General features: G+C 41.6%; 2 long non-coding RNA genes across 2 annotated transcripts in view; both read left to right on the plus strand.

The window, feature by feature from the left end:
• Positions 1–15,189, plus strand: part of LOC120302941 — a 44,065-nt gene that overhangs the window by 16,558 nt on the left and 12,318 nt on the right. The gene's annotated exons all lie outside the window — the stretch shown is intronic.
• On the plus strand, positions 2,388–15,127 carry LOC120302942. The gene is made up of 3 exons (XR_005555290.1): positions 2,388–2,475; positions 4,068–4,181; positions 14,734–15,127. It is a non-coding gene; the product is annotated as an uncharacterized LOC120302942 (long non-coding RNA).

Raw genomic sequence — 15,189 nt, forward strand, 5'->3', positions numbered from 1 at the left:
AGCAGAGAAGCTCCATAGCAATAGAAGAGAATATTTATAGCTCAGATTGAACTGTGGGGTCCTTGGTGCTGTCTGAGCTTGGTTGTTTTCTTACAGATGTTTCATCACCAACTAGGTAACACCACCAGTGCTGTGTAATGAAACATCTGCAAGAAAACAACCAAGACCAGACAGCACCAAGGACCCTGTAGAAATAGGTTTGGGGACAGTATATGGCTGGGAACATGTGAGTATCCAGATGTAACCCTTTTAAAGATATTAAGAAAAAGTGGCTGTGTTGGTCTTGGCATGTGCAGAAGCCAAACCTGTTTCTCTTGCCTGCCTCTGGATTAGTTGTGAGTTGTTTCCAAAAGAAACCAAACCAAAGACAGAAATCAAAACTAGGCATTCATTGCAGCTTGACAAAGGTTATTGTTCCGCACTTCTGCCCTTGGAGACTTTAATCGCTTGATTCTTAAATTTGAGCACTTGCTTTTATGTGTCATCTTGTATAAAATACATTGGGAGGGAAAGAAGGAGGAAGGGAGGGAGAAAGGGAAGGAGGGGATCACCTCTTTCATCAAAGTAACAGAGCCCTTCATACAGCTTCCTTGAACTTGTGGGCATAGAACAGAGATGTTGTTTGTGTGCGTATGGGTATGCATTTGTGGCATGCAGAGAGCCCTAGAGTCAAGGAAAAATGAATGTGGGGGGGGGGGAAATCTCAGGTCTCTGCAAATCTGAGATGGTGCTTATTTTCAGGATGAATATTGGGGTGAGGGTAGGATTGTCTTTCTCAGGGAAATTGTCAAGCACCAGGGAAATCAGGAGATTCAGGCAGTTCTTACAAGAATAGAATAGAATAACAGAGTTGGAAGGGACCTTGGTGGTCATCTAGTCCAGCCCCCTGCTCAGGCAGGAAACCCTATACCATTTCAGACAAATGGTTGTCCAGTCTCTTCTTAAACTTCCAGTGTTGGAGCATTCGCCGCTTCTGGAGGCAGGTTGTTCCACTGGTTTAATTGTTCTAACTGTCAGGAAGTTTCTCCTTAGTTCTAGGTTGCTTCTCTCCTTGATTAGTTTTCACCCATTGCTTCTTGTCCTGCTTTCAGGTGCTTTGGAGAATAGCTTGACTCCCTTTCTTTGTGGCAGCCCCTGAGATATTGGAACACTGCTATCATGTCCCCCCTCGTCCTTCTCTTTGTTAAACTAGACATACCCAATTCCAGCAACCTTTCCTTATATATTTTAGCCTCCAGTCCCTTAATCATCTTTGTTGCTCTTCTCTGTACTCTTTCTAGAGTCTCAACATCTTTTTTACATCGTGGGGACCAAAACTGGATGCAGTATTCCAAGTGTGGCCTTACCAAGACATTATAAAGTGGTATTATACCAAGGCATGATAAAGTTCAAATGAGTATAAAGATTTATTGCAAGCTTAAGCTCTCTACAAGAATCTGAACTACTAGTGATCAAGGGAAATGAACGAGAGATAAGAAAGGAATTCAAGGTCTCTTGTGGGTGTGCAGGGACTTGTGACTGATGACATATTTGATCTCTCCCTTGGGCTCAGCCTGGTCATCTCCTAAGAAGTACAGTGCGTTTGTTGCATGTGTGTTACATACAGTATGTATATATAGACTCTCTCTCTCTGTCTGTCTCTGTCTCTGTGTCTGTCTGTCTGTCTGTCTGTCTGTCTGTCTGTCTGTCTGTCTGTCTGTCTGTCTGTCTCTCTCTCTCTCTCTCTCTCTCTCTCTCTCACACACACACACACACACACACACACACATGATGGAGCCAGGCATCGATCAAGCCTAGGTCACCTGGATTCTAGACCTATGTTACCATCAGCTGCTTTTCTGGGTAACCTTGCTATTACACCCTGTCATAAATTTGTTGTCACCCATAAAAATATCTCTTTGACCCCTTCTTGGTAATTCTTCCACACTCCCTTTGCAGCACTGTGGAACTGAAAAAGATTTTAAGGGCTTTGGCTTCCTCTTTTCTTCCCAAAGTTCAGCCTTGCTTCTTTCCTTGCGTTGAGCTGTCTTGGGGGCTCTGAGAAGTAGAAATCCGGGCTGTTCAGTTGATCAGCTGAACTGATAAATAAGAAATAACATAGTCTAATGTGTGATTTAATGAAAAAGGCACTTTCATTATAAATAAATAAATAAATAATGATTTTTATTTTCATTACGTGTTGATTTGCTTGGTTGATTGATGTGGTCTTCTACTCACCAAGTGGCTTTGAGCCAGTCTTCATAAATATAACACATAAAACTGCAGTTTTTTCTAGTAGGTCTTGCGTTGTGTGAAAGCACTCAATGACCTGCTATAAAATGCAGGACAATATGATTTGTGCCTCAGATATGTAGCCCTGCTTTTTGTTTTACACAGATGCCAGAAGAAACAAATACTTATCTCACCAACATCAATCATCTACAAGGGGAGAGGTGAAGGTTAACACATAGGAGTTGACATCCTTATACAAACCAAGTAAGGTGTACTTCCATTGGAAGTCAGGATAAAATTGTTTTTGTGTGCCTTAAGAAAAATGCCCTGCATTTCAATGGCATCATGGCTTGTTAGGGATATCACTTTATCTTTGAATTTTCCTCCCTCTTTCTTACTTTTATTCCAAAGTGTCCTCAGTATTACAGGATCTTTTCTCCAGCACTGAAGAGATTAAGTTTCTTAAATGAGCTCAACTAAGATTGATGTCACTTAACCAGAAATATATACTGCATACAAAACCTATCACAATACCTACTGTCCATTGTTGTGCTACCATTATTCTTAATCCTGGTTAATAACTCTGATCACTAAATCTTATCAGGATGTTCCCTCCATCATTGTTTCTGTGACTTCCTCTCCTTTGTTTTCATTGTTCTGTTGATTTAAAGATTAACTGTAGACAAGAATTGTATAAAAAGCAGCATGGTATGCTGTAGGAAGGGGCTGAAGCATGCTAAAGAGAGTGACCCCTGTGCTACACTGCTCCCAGTTCTGGAATTTAAAAGGAAATATAATTGCCTTTTGCTCTATCAGCAAATTTCCTTAATAGCTTCCATTGTTTCCTTGCCCATCTGTTTTCCTTTTATCTTTGTCTTTTTTAAATCTCTCTATTCATGCCATTAAAAATAATACTGCAATTGCAATTCCAGAGAAATCCTAGGCTGTAGAATTTGATCATACTAATCTTTTGATAATGATATGTGGTTTTGGCCTGGTTCTTACACTACCCAAATGGTTAATGCACTTATCAAAATTATGAAACACTTGTCAAAACTGTTAATTTAATATTTGAAAATAATACTATAGTGGAGACTTTGTTAATAAAGTAAAAAATGTATATGTCTTCTTATCTTTTTAATGTTATGAAAGCATTTTTATGTACTTTGCTTCATGTCTATGGAGATTCTCAGTCATCCAGGTCATAGCTGTCTCAAAGATGCTTTTTCAAGAGGAAACTGGTATCTTTTATCTGGTATCTTTTGCTTGGTATCTTTTATGAATATCGTATTTGAGCATCAATTGTTCAATTGCAGTAACTATCTGTCCATCTAGAGACATTATCTTTAAAAAAAGATCCCTCTATTTTAAATAAAAAGGAGGAAAAAAAACCTGTTAAGCATTTTAACTTCTCTTATCCATTGCTTTTATTGTTATAAATAAAAAAAAACCTACACTAAGTTGTAGTCCAGATTCTTGTTGATGCAACCATATATTCAATTTCAATCAATCAATCAGTCAATCAATCAAATCTCGGCCTTAATGCCACTGAAACTCTCCACCCTCTGCCTTCAGGCCTTTTCGGGTTGTGGGTTCAATTCTCTGGTAACTGAAAGCTCCTGCTTCTGATATTCCTGCTGATTGCTACCATAACCAGCCCTCTAAAGGAGCCCATTAACAAGCTGGACAGGCTGCAGGTGTCTGGAGAGACCCCACACCAAAACCCTGCACTAGAACTTCCAGTTTTCTTCTGAAGTTTCAAAACTGCATCCGTATATCTGATGACTGTTTCCTCAAAAAGGCTTTGAGATGAAGGGAAGGTATTCAGATGAATAACCAGCTGTGATGTTTTCCAGCTATGCTTGACTTTCAGGGACCGTCGAGCTTATTCACTTCTGGTCTATGCAGAGCAATTTCCCGTCACCACGTTGGCTCCTTGTGACAGTCCTCATCTTTGGACCTAATCTCCGGTTAGTAGAGTCACCTGTTCTTTGTCATTTGTCAGAGTGAAACTTTCAGAGAGGATTTGGCACAGAAGGTAATTCCACTGGTTTTAAAGTCACTACCTTGACTCTTCGTTTATTTAATATTACAGAACGTAATTCACAGGTGATCAAATACCATTAGTCTTACAGATTGAGCAAAAACACAATGACTGATAAATGGCTCTTACAATGTCAGCCCAAGGTTGGGCTGTCTTTTGCTTTCTGAAGTGTATCTCAAAACATCACAAAGCTGAGGGTATTTTGGAGATCATCTCTATTCTTCCTGCTAAAAATAGGATCTGCAATCCAAACCGAAACGATAGCATCTATTGGAGAAACCTAGCATCTGCGTAAATTAATATGAGGTTTAACAGATAGCTCTCTAATCTCTCTTGTATTGCTCTGGTTATTCATTCAGACATAAAGAGTAATCTATGATCAAACTCTAAAGTCAACTTCCTATCTCTGGAAGTGAAAAGTTTCTACTACCATTGCTGGACTCAGAGATCAAACAGGATTAATAGAACAACCAGTGAGAGAGATTGACTGGGGGAGGGGGAAGGGATCCACTACTAGGGTGATTTTTCTCTTTGTTCTGCCATCATGGGAGTGACCAAATATGAGAGTGGATTTTCCCATGGTTGCTCTTAAAATTTTGGAATTCCCTGCCAGGGGACATCTGGTTTTCCTGACAGATAAGCAGAGGCTTATCTTTACCACACTTGGCAAAAATGCTATTTTTCTGGTATGTCTTTGTTATATGGGTTCATATTGGACTGCAGGGTTAGTGCTGTTTGTATTCTTAATATCCCACATGTTTGTGTTTTGTTTTGATTTGATTTGATTATTGTTAGCTACGCTGAGCACCACAGATTGGTATGAAGCTTAAGTGTTCTTTCTTTTTTAAAAAAAATTTTAAAAATTATTTTATTTTTAACTAACAAAACAAAACAAAGCAAAACATAACACACATACACACACATATATTCCTCTCCCTTTTTTTTAACCACGATTACGTATTGTTGAGTCTTCAGCTTAATGGCGAATAATCACAGAGCATCTCGTAGTGTCAAGAAGCCTTTATTGTTGTTTCTTCAGCTCTGTTACAGCTCTGAGGCACGCAGGCCTCTCTGCCTCTCTTAAGAATACTTCCCCGGACCAAATAGCAACATTTGGCGCGCTCCGCGCCTCGTGCATGTGTGCGAAGCCGGCGCCAGCCTGTCTGGTCCCGGGCAGCTTGCAACTGCCCGGGACTGTTGCAATGTCCCGAGTCTGCCTTTGCAGGCTCAGGACACAACACCCCTTCCCTCCCAGCTAAGACTAATAAACTATATGAATAGTTACATGCGACCTCAACATGAGCGTGGCGTGTCAACCCATGCTCCAATGGTACTGGGCTATTGTTCTGGGCATTAATACCCAATGCCCATATTTCCATTGCTCCCAACAGCAGACACCCTCTCACTGTTTCTGCTTTGCCAGCAGAGTTACAAAGTCCTCAAGGTACTTAGGAGATCTCTTGACTCTCTGTGACCTCCTTAGACCCTGAGAATCCCCAATTCTATTTTGCCCAGAGGATGACATGAATTTGCCCCCTCTTTCAGACCCTGGTGGTCCCCATGGACCATGCCCCGTTGCCTGGTCTGCTTGCTTGCCCACCGGGCTCGTCAGACCAGGACTTTGTTCTCCCAATAACCTGGTTGACCTAACTAGTTGCAGGCTCTCTGGCCCCTCTATAAAACTGCCACTGTTAGGCAACTCTGTAGTGCCTCCCAGGCCCACACTGGACCTATCAAGGGGCTGCATTCCTTCGCTCCCCAGTCCCGTAACAGGACTGTCTGGGGTTTCAGTATTTCCCCAAAACTCAGTTGCCCCCCCATCTGTGCCGGAGGTGTCAGACTTGGGATGTGCCTCTCTGGCCACCTCCCTGTGTGAATACCTCCTTCTGGAAACAGTAGCAGTACTGGGCCAACTAGACTGGTTTTGTGCCAGCTCTCTTGCAATGTTTGAGTTATTAGGATGCTCCCGGTTATTCTCCCTGACTGGAGTGCTGAATGGTATTGGTGAATGATGAGTATGCCCCCTGGGTGACTCCCTGGCTGGAGTAGGCACTGGTGCCTATGTGCTTCCCATGGATTCCTGTTTGGAACACTTGCGGAATCTTGGAATAGGCCATCTGTGGCCTTTCTGTTGGGGCCCGGCTGCTGCCAACACCCATCCCTTTGCCCATGGAGGTCCCCCTCCCCCCTGGAAAAGGCCCAGGAGTTTATGAGGGTAAGTCCAGTCTTGTACGCAGCTGGTCGATATGCCGCCGAAGGACACGACCGTCATCCAACGAGACTTCGTACGACAAGGGACCAGTAACCTTGCATACTACAGCAGGAACCCACAAGTGGCCTGGTCCGTAATTATGGGTCCATACTGGGGCACCCACTTGCAGATACCTCGGTGCCCTGGGTTGTGTAGCCTTAGGAGGCAGTCTGTCCAGGTGCAACCGGTCAAGTTTAGTAGTCAGTTTGCGCCCCCAGCGAAGTTCAGCTGGGCTTTTCCCAGTAGAAGTTGAAGGTGTGGTGCGGTACGCAAGAATAAAGTCTGCCAACCTGTGGTGCCAGTCTCCATAGGTCAGTTTCTTTAAAGCATCCTTGGTGATGCGGACCATCCGTTCAGCCATACTGTTGGTGGAAGGGTGGAAAGGTGCAGAGGTGGCATGATGAATCATGTTGGCCTGTAAGAAAGCTTGGAATTTGGAAGAGGTGAATTGAGGGCCATTGTCAGACACCAACACATCCGGAAGCCCATGTGCAGCAAAAATCCCCCTCAGTACTTGAATGGTCTTGGCAGTGGTGGTTGAAGAGACTGGTACAACCTCAAGCCACTTTGAATAGCTATCAACCAGGACCAAGAAGAATTGACCCTGAAAGGGCCCAGCATAATCGATATGCACCCTAGACCAGTGGTTCTCAACCTTTTTAATGCCACGACCCCCAACCGGTCGTAAGTCGAGGACTACTCAACCGGTCGTAAGTCGAGGACTACTCAACTGGTGCAGCACTGTTTGCAGAATGGGACTTTTGGCGGGCTCAGCAGGGCAGAGACAGCCTGAACAATTCCTATTGGCTTTTGAAAGCCAATAGAATTAGACTCTATTCAAGAGAGTCTATTCTATTGGCTTTCAAAAGCCAATAGAATAAAAGGGAGTAGCACAGCTAAGGAAAAGGGGAAAAAATGGCGGACTGCATTGTTTGGCGACCCCCCGTGAAATGGTCATTCGACCCCAAATGGGGTCCCGACCCACAGGTTGAGAACCACTGCCCTAGACCAAGGTGACTGTGTCCTCCCATCTATACACAGGAGCCTGGGGCATTTCTGGGCGTGAGCGCTGACAAAGGTGGCATGCGTGCACCTTAGCCTCAATTTCCTTGTCTAACCCAGGCCACCACAAATGGCTGCGTTCAAGCGCCTTCATTCTTACAATGCCAGGATGGCCCTCATGAAGGGAAGCTAAAACTCTAGACCTCATTGAGGTAGGAATAACAACTCTGCTGCCCCACAGCAGGCAACCCTGAAAAGTGGATAACTCATGTTTCTTAAGCCAGAAACTCTGAAACTCAGTACCTGGACAACTCTCTGGCCATCCAGATATAACCCAGGATAATACACGAGAGAGTGTGAGATCTGTGGCTGATTCAGCAGCCACATCCCTGGCATTTAAAGGTGATTCAGGCAGCACCTGAATGGAAAGGATGTTGATGGCAGGGGCAGGATCAGCCTCCACTACTTGTAAGGGTAATCTACTGAGTCCATCAGCATGGCCCACTTTTTTTGCCAGGTTTGTGAACTAAAGAAAAATCATAGGCTGACAGAAAGATGGACCATCTCAGCATCCTGGGGGAGATGATATGGGGGATTTGTTTGTTTGTAGTAAACAACCCCAGCAAAGGCTTGTGGTCAGTGTAGACCGTGAAATGTCTGCCATATAAAAAATCATGGAATTTTTTAATGCCCGCAACAACAGCCAAGGCTTCCCTGTCTATCTGGGCATAGTTTCGCTCAGCAGAAGACAAGGTTCTGGAGTAATAAGCAACAGGAACCTGAGTTCCATCAGGTCTAAGATGGCTAAGTACTGCTCCCACCCCATAAGGGGAGGCATCACAAGCGATGCACACAGGAAGAGTTTCATTAAAATGTGCAAGCACATTATTAGATGTAAGTAAGGCCTTAACCTCATTGAAGCTTGCTTCATGTGCTTGTGACCACTGCCACACAGCCTGTTTGTCCAGAAGCCTATGAAGTGGTTCAGCTACATTAGCTTTGTTAGGAATGAAAGCATTATAGAAATTCAAGAGGCCCAGAAAAGCTTGTAGTTCAGCTTTGGACTGAGGCCTAGGAGCTTGCATAATAGCCTTTAATTTAGACTCAGCAGGATAAATGCCAGTGGCATCAATTTTGAATCCCAGAAAATCTGTAGAAGGCACCCCAATTTTACATTTGTCTTTTTTAAGCTTGAGGCCTGTTTTCCGGAACCGCAGCAGGACAGCCCTCAATCTCTCAGTTAAATTTTGAGTGGAATCTCCAGAAATTAAGACATCATCAAAGTAGGGGCAAACCCCTGGTATACCCCTCAAACTATTTTCCATTACGCTTTGGAAAATTCCAGGAGCCATATTTACTCCAAATTGTAGTCTTTTGACTTTAAATGCCCCCCTGTGTGTTACAATGGTTTGTGCTATAGCAGCAGCTTCATCAACAGGTAACTGTTGATAAGCCTGTGCTAAATCTAGCTTAGCAAAAACATGCCCCCCCCCCCCTTGAGGGAAGCCAGAATATGGCTGACTACAGGTGCAGGATAGGCATGTTGTTGCAATGTCTTATTTAGGGTGCATTTGTAATCTGCACAGATGCGAATGTCCCCATTAGCCTTAAGAGGCCTGACTATGGGAGTTTCCCAAGGACTGGAGTCAACAGGTTCTAAGACTCCTTGCTGAATCAATTTGTCCAATTCAGCATCAATTTTTCCTTTTAAAGCAAAAGGTACTCTCCTTGCTTTTACTCTGATAGGAGTGACAGTGGGGTCCAATTTTAAGGAAACTGGAGGCCCTTTGGATGTACCCAGCTGTGGGCTGAAGACATCTGCAAATTCTTTGCAGACTTCTTGTAGACCTACTGTTTGCAAACTATTAAGCCCTGTAACTTGTATTCCCAAGGCCTCAAACCAATCAAGTCCTATGAGACTCATGCGCTCACCCCCAACTACCAATACATCTAATGGACCTTCAAAATCCTTATATTGTACATTAAGGGTGGCCTCCCCCTTAACACACACTTTGGAGTTTTGAAAGTCTGTTAGAACTATATTGGATGGCCTAAGCTTGGCCTGGAACCCGCTGCTAGAACAAATCTTTCTGAATGTGTGAATGGAAATAATTGAAAGTGCAGACCCAGTGTCTAGTTCCATGACCAATGGAACTCCTTGCAACTTCACTCTAAGTGACAATTTCTTTTTGAGTGGCTTGTGTGTGCCTGTCCTATAAATGCTTCTTCGTGAAGCACAGAAACCCACCCTGTTTTGGCTGGGGACCCTGGTACCTTTCAGGCGCAATTCTTCTCGTGGTTGTACCTTCTGATGGCCCAGACACACAGCTGCTATGTGGCCTTGCTTCCCACATGCTCTACAGATTGCAGAACGGAACCTGCAGTCGGTCCTCTTGTGGCGACCTCCATACCCGAAGCACTTGGGTACAGCTGAAGACTTTTCTTTGCCTTCCTTCTGCTTCCTTTCTTTGTCTGGGTAGCGATGATCCACCTCTTCTTCAGGATTCTCTTCCGAGCTCTCCTGGACTCCCTCATGGTGCACGGAAACAGCTTCTGGAGTACTTCTGATAGGCCTCATATTCTTGATTGCCCCACCTGCTGCCTCTTCTGCAGTAACCTTTCTCACGGCATCTTGGAACGATATGTCTTATTTAGCAAAAAGTCTCTGCTGCAAGTCTCTGTTTCTAAGCCCACATACAAATCTGTCTCTCAGCCTTTCTTCTAAGTCTTTAAACTCACAAGGCTTAGCTGCTCTTCTCAAAGCTGCAATGTATTCTTTAGCTGATTCACCAGCCAGTTGATCCCTCTGTTCAAAAGTATGTCTCCATGCAATAACAGACAACTTGGGCTGAAAATGTTCTTTTAGTATTTTTTTTAAATCTGTGTAAGTGACAGATTCAAGAGGCGCAGGGGCTGCTAAGATTTCAGCAATTTCAAATGCATCTTGACCACAAACACACAGCAAGGTAGTGGCCTTTAAGCCATCTTCTCTTACTTGGTTTACTTTCAAGTAGTTTTATACTCTGGCCACATATGACTCCCATCTTTCTGGGTGCGTGACATCAAATTCAGAGAGCCTTCCTATCTTCGCCATTTTTCTTTGTAAGGAAAGGGTCTATCAGCCAGTTTACCTCCAACGACACTGTATTGGCAGGCAGGTGCTGAATTTAACGCCGTCTTCCTAGTTGCTCTCAGGACTCCTGGGTAAGCTTACAATTCTTTTAATTGATTGTAAGGCATCCCACCTTCGTCGCCAGTGTTGAGTCCTCAGCTTAATGGCGAATAATCACAGAGCATCTCATAGTGTCAAGAAGCCTTTATTGTTGTTTCTTCAGCTCCATTACAGCTCTGAGGCACGCAGGCCTCTCTGCCTCTCTTAAGAACACTTCCCCGGACCAAATAGCAACATTTGGCGCGCTCCGCGCCTCGCGCATGCACGCGAAGCCGGCGCCAGCCTGTCTGGTCCCGGGCAGCTTGCAACTGCCCGGGACCGTTGCAACGTCCCGAGCCTGCCTTTGCTGGCTCAGGACACAACAGTAATCTTCTATTATTTACATTTCCCCCCTTATTTTTCTTTAAGAATATTTGTCCTTATTGCCCCGTTGTTTTTTATTTACATTTTTCTTCCTTCATATTCTACTTCTTACTAAGAATAATTCATATTATTATTATTATACACATATTTTCACTTTTGACCTTTCCATATTTATTCTCCTCTATTATTTCTAGTCTCTAGCCAGTCATACCACTTGTTCCATGTTATATAGTACTCTGTGTCTTCCTTTTCTTTTATCTCTTTTGTTAATTTGTCCATCTCAGCACAGTCCAGGATTTTTCTTATCTTAAGTGTTCTTTCTAGGGCCTTGCCTTACATAAAGTTCAATCTAGATTCTTGCTGTCTTCCCACATTTCTGAACAAAGTATTCAAACTTGTTAAAAAGAGACAAGCCATTGCTGGTAGCTGTAGATTCTGCTGTTGTCATGAGATAGTGTGATAGGAAGGACAATTTAAAAAATGAAGACCAACTCTCCAGTGACAACTTGGTTGGAAGTCTCATTTTATCTCACCTGAAAAAAGAAGCTTTAAAAACAACTCACAAAATATACAAGTATAATCCTTCTACCTCATTCTGTTCAAAATATCAGAATAGTTCAGGTATCCAATAATCATTGGTGTCCTTTAATTGAAAGCAGAAGTTCAGATTTTTTTTTTAAAAAAAGGAAAAGAGGATTAAAATCAAAAGTGACAGATTTGTCTAAACAGTTAGGAAAAAGTAAAATAGGCAGATTTAACAGTCTAGAATAGATAAGTGGATTTGCATACTTAAGCTTTTAAACATACATATACTCTACCCTCACAAACACAAACACACACACATACACACACACACAGCACCCACCCACAATCCTTAAATATATTTGTGATGCTCAGTTAGAGTTGACGTCTCGTTCTACTTCTCCCCCAGTTATATATGGGCCATCTATATTGGTCGTCCCCAAATTCTCTAGGAAAATTGCCTCAGCCGAGGAATTTTTAAAAAATGCCAACATCTACAATTTTCTCCAAAAAGGGATGGAAGGAACATTAATAAGGAAATGCTTTCAGTTATCTAGCTACCCATTTGTTCAAGCTGTGGTTGGTAAATTATAATTTGCCAGGTGATATCTAGATGCTCAGGTGCTTAAATCCAATTTCCATGTAGAGCAGGCAGTTTGTAGTATAAGAATGTACATGCCTCTTGCTTCTTAATATCTATGTTTAGTATGTCCTGGTGAATGTTGCATAAATCTTTGCTATTGAATAAAAAGCTGAATCTTCAGCATTGATGGGGTGATGCAATCTGGTTTCAGCTTGCTTGCTAATGGGTCTGCTGGTTGCAGAATAGAAAGAAATAACCTGCAGGTGTTGGCATCTTGGTTTTACTATAGCAAGACAGAGAGATAGTTGCTATGTCTTCTATATTCTTTCTGGTTCTATAGCTTTTAAATATCAAAGATCTCATTTCATTTAACTGATAGGAAGGAAAATGAAAGCAATGTTATAGAGATTTCTGGAGAGATTGCAAGTGGAAAATAACTTAGGAAGAAATATTCAAAGAAGCTAATTTTAAATCTAATTTTAAAACTAAGGGGTGTTGTATCCTTTTCCATGCACAGGATAAATGGCATATTATAAAAAAGGGACCTTGCATATTTTTAAATGTGTCATGTTCCTTATTAAAATATAATACTTCGTTTGATTGTTTTAACTAGAACTAATAATAATAATAATAATAATAATAATAATAATAATAATAATAAAGTTGGAAGGGACCTTGGAGGTCATCAAGTCCAATCCCCCCACTCAGGCAGGAAACCCTATACCATTTCGGACAAATGGCTGTCCAGTCTCTTCTTAAAAACTTCTAGTGTTGGAGCATTCACCGCTTTGTTGCTCTTCTCTGTACTCTTTCTAGAGTCTCAACATCTTTTTTACATCATGGTGACGGAAATTGGATGTAGTATCCAAGTGTGGCATTACCAAGGCATTGTAAAGTGGTATTAAAACTTCACGTGATCTTGATTCTATCCCTCTGTTAATGCAGCCTAGCACCGTGCTGGCTTTTTTGGAGCTGCAGCACACTGCTGGCTCATATTTAAATGATTGTCCACTAGGACTCCGAGATCCCTCTCACAGTTGCTACTATTGAGCAAGGTACCACCTATACTATACCTTCAACTCCAAACAACCTTTCCTCTAAGTAGCAACCCTTATAGTCCAAAATATCAAGAAGGCAACAGAATGCTCACTTGTATATATATAGAGAGAGTATAGTATAGCTATATATACCACTTCATGAACATATTGTTCTGAGAGTTTAATTTTATGTAACCCTGCCTTTTACTTTCAGTGTTTGTTCTTTCTCTTTCTCTCTCTTCTCTCTCCTCTGAATAATTACTCTCAATGATTTTCATTTTCAACTTTATAAATGTCTCATTACTCCTTCTCCCACCTTTGGGGGATCAAAGACAGATTTAGGAATCTGAAACAATTGGTATTAATTGTTATGGAGATGGCTCTCTGTAAACCCTTGCCTCCTATTGTACAGAGAAAAAAATTATCAACCTGTGGTACGACAAAACAGCTGTTTCTCAAAAAGGTCTGTCATCTCCCTCACTCTCAGAAAACAAATTGGCTTTTTTATTGAACAAATGAAGTTATTTAAATACCTGGGCTTTTCCTTTCAACTCCCCGGAGTCTGGAAAATAACAACCATGGGCTACTTTTGTACAGGTCCACAGATTTTCTAATGTTACGTTGCATTACATCTACTCTAAGGGTAGCAATTATGTGCCCTCAACAATAATAACAATTTTCAGAGCGAATGTTATTAGCTTTGTTACATAGCACATGAGTTAGCAATCAATGTAATCCAAGCCTTCAAAAGAAAGAAAGAAAAATTCACTCGGCATTTTTAAGAATCTTGGTGTTCACACCCAGGTCTGTTTTCAACTCTTGATGAGATCTGACAATTGGGCTAATCTCTATAGAAGGTGTCATGTGGCTCTGATGCCTGGCTCAAATTCTGGTTTCAGTTAGTCTTCATCAACAGCTCCCTAGTTTCCTAAGCTTACCTAACATATGGAAGAAAGGCATAGATTTGAACTTAACGTTTTATGTCATACTGGCTCAATGTTTGACCTCAGTCAGTCTTGAGAGGGCCTTGCTGAATTAACCAACAGGTTGTTATTAGTAAGTTTGTTTTTACCATGGTTATAAATCATATATGCATTGCTTTTTTATTTCTATACTATTTTAATTATTGTTAGTTGCCCAAAGTCATGAACCTGACGTAGAAATCCATGTAAATTGAAATGATGATGATAATAAGATAGATAGATAGATAGATGGTAGGTATGGATTTCAGGACTTACAATGTTTTTTTCCAATGCTTCTGCTATCTCCTTAAATATAGATTATGATATTTTGGATTAAAATATTTTTATTAATTATTCATTCTATGATAAATCAAACATGTGAAATAGGAACCCCCTCCATTAAGAACTAAATTTTCAAAAGCTGGCAAAACTATTCAGACTTTGAGACTGTATGTTTCAGATTTCAACTCTATCTTGCGATGTTGAGGGATACTTGAAAATTCTAGTCTATGCTCTTTTTACGGTAATGTTTATGCATCTTTTCAAATTCCTTTTGTTGCCCACTAATTTATATTATATGTTTCAGTACAGAGGAGAACCACCCATGACATGGAAGATAAATTGTTGGAGACCACGTAGTACACCTGCAGAGGAATAGATTATCTTCCTACAATGAAAGAGATGAGAAATGGGATATATTTTATGATCATCCATAGATCTACAATTCCCTGGCCTCTGATTCCAGACATCTCATTCTCAAGTGTATCAGTTCTGAAATAGCTTTTTCTTCCCATTAATTGCAATGTATCAGGAATGTTAATGTCCCCCTGCTTTTATATATAATCCTTTGCCTCCCTTTTTTGACCTGCTGGTTGTAGCAGCAAGTAGCTTTCTTAGTACCACCCATGTAGAAGCACTGCAGTGCTAAGACCACCTTAATAGGCAGTTTTGAAGGTGATGCAAATAAAGAAGTGGAAGTAGACAGGTTTATATGTCATCAACTGTGTCAGAAATGATTCTTCCAGATCAGAAAGCATTGCAA

Source organism: Crotalus tigris, unplaced genomic scaffold (assembly GCF_016545835.1).
Source record: "Crotalus tigris isolate CLP2741 ecotype Arizona unplaced genomic scaffold, ASM1654583v1 scf7180000024441.2113493, whole genome shotgun sequence".
Lineage (NCBI taxonomy): Eukaryota > Metazoa > Chordata > Lepidosauria > Squamata > Viperidae > Crotalus > Crotalus tigris.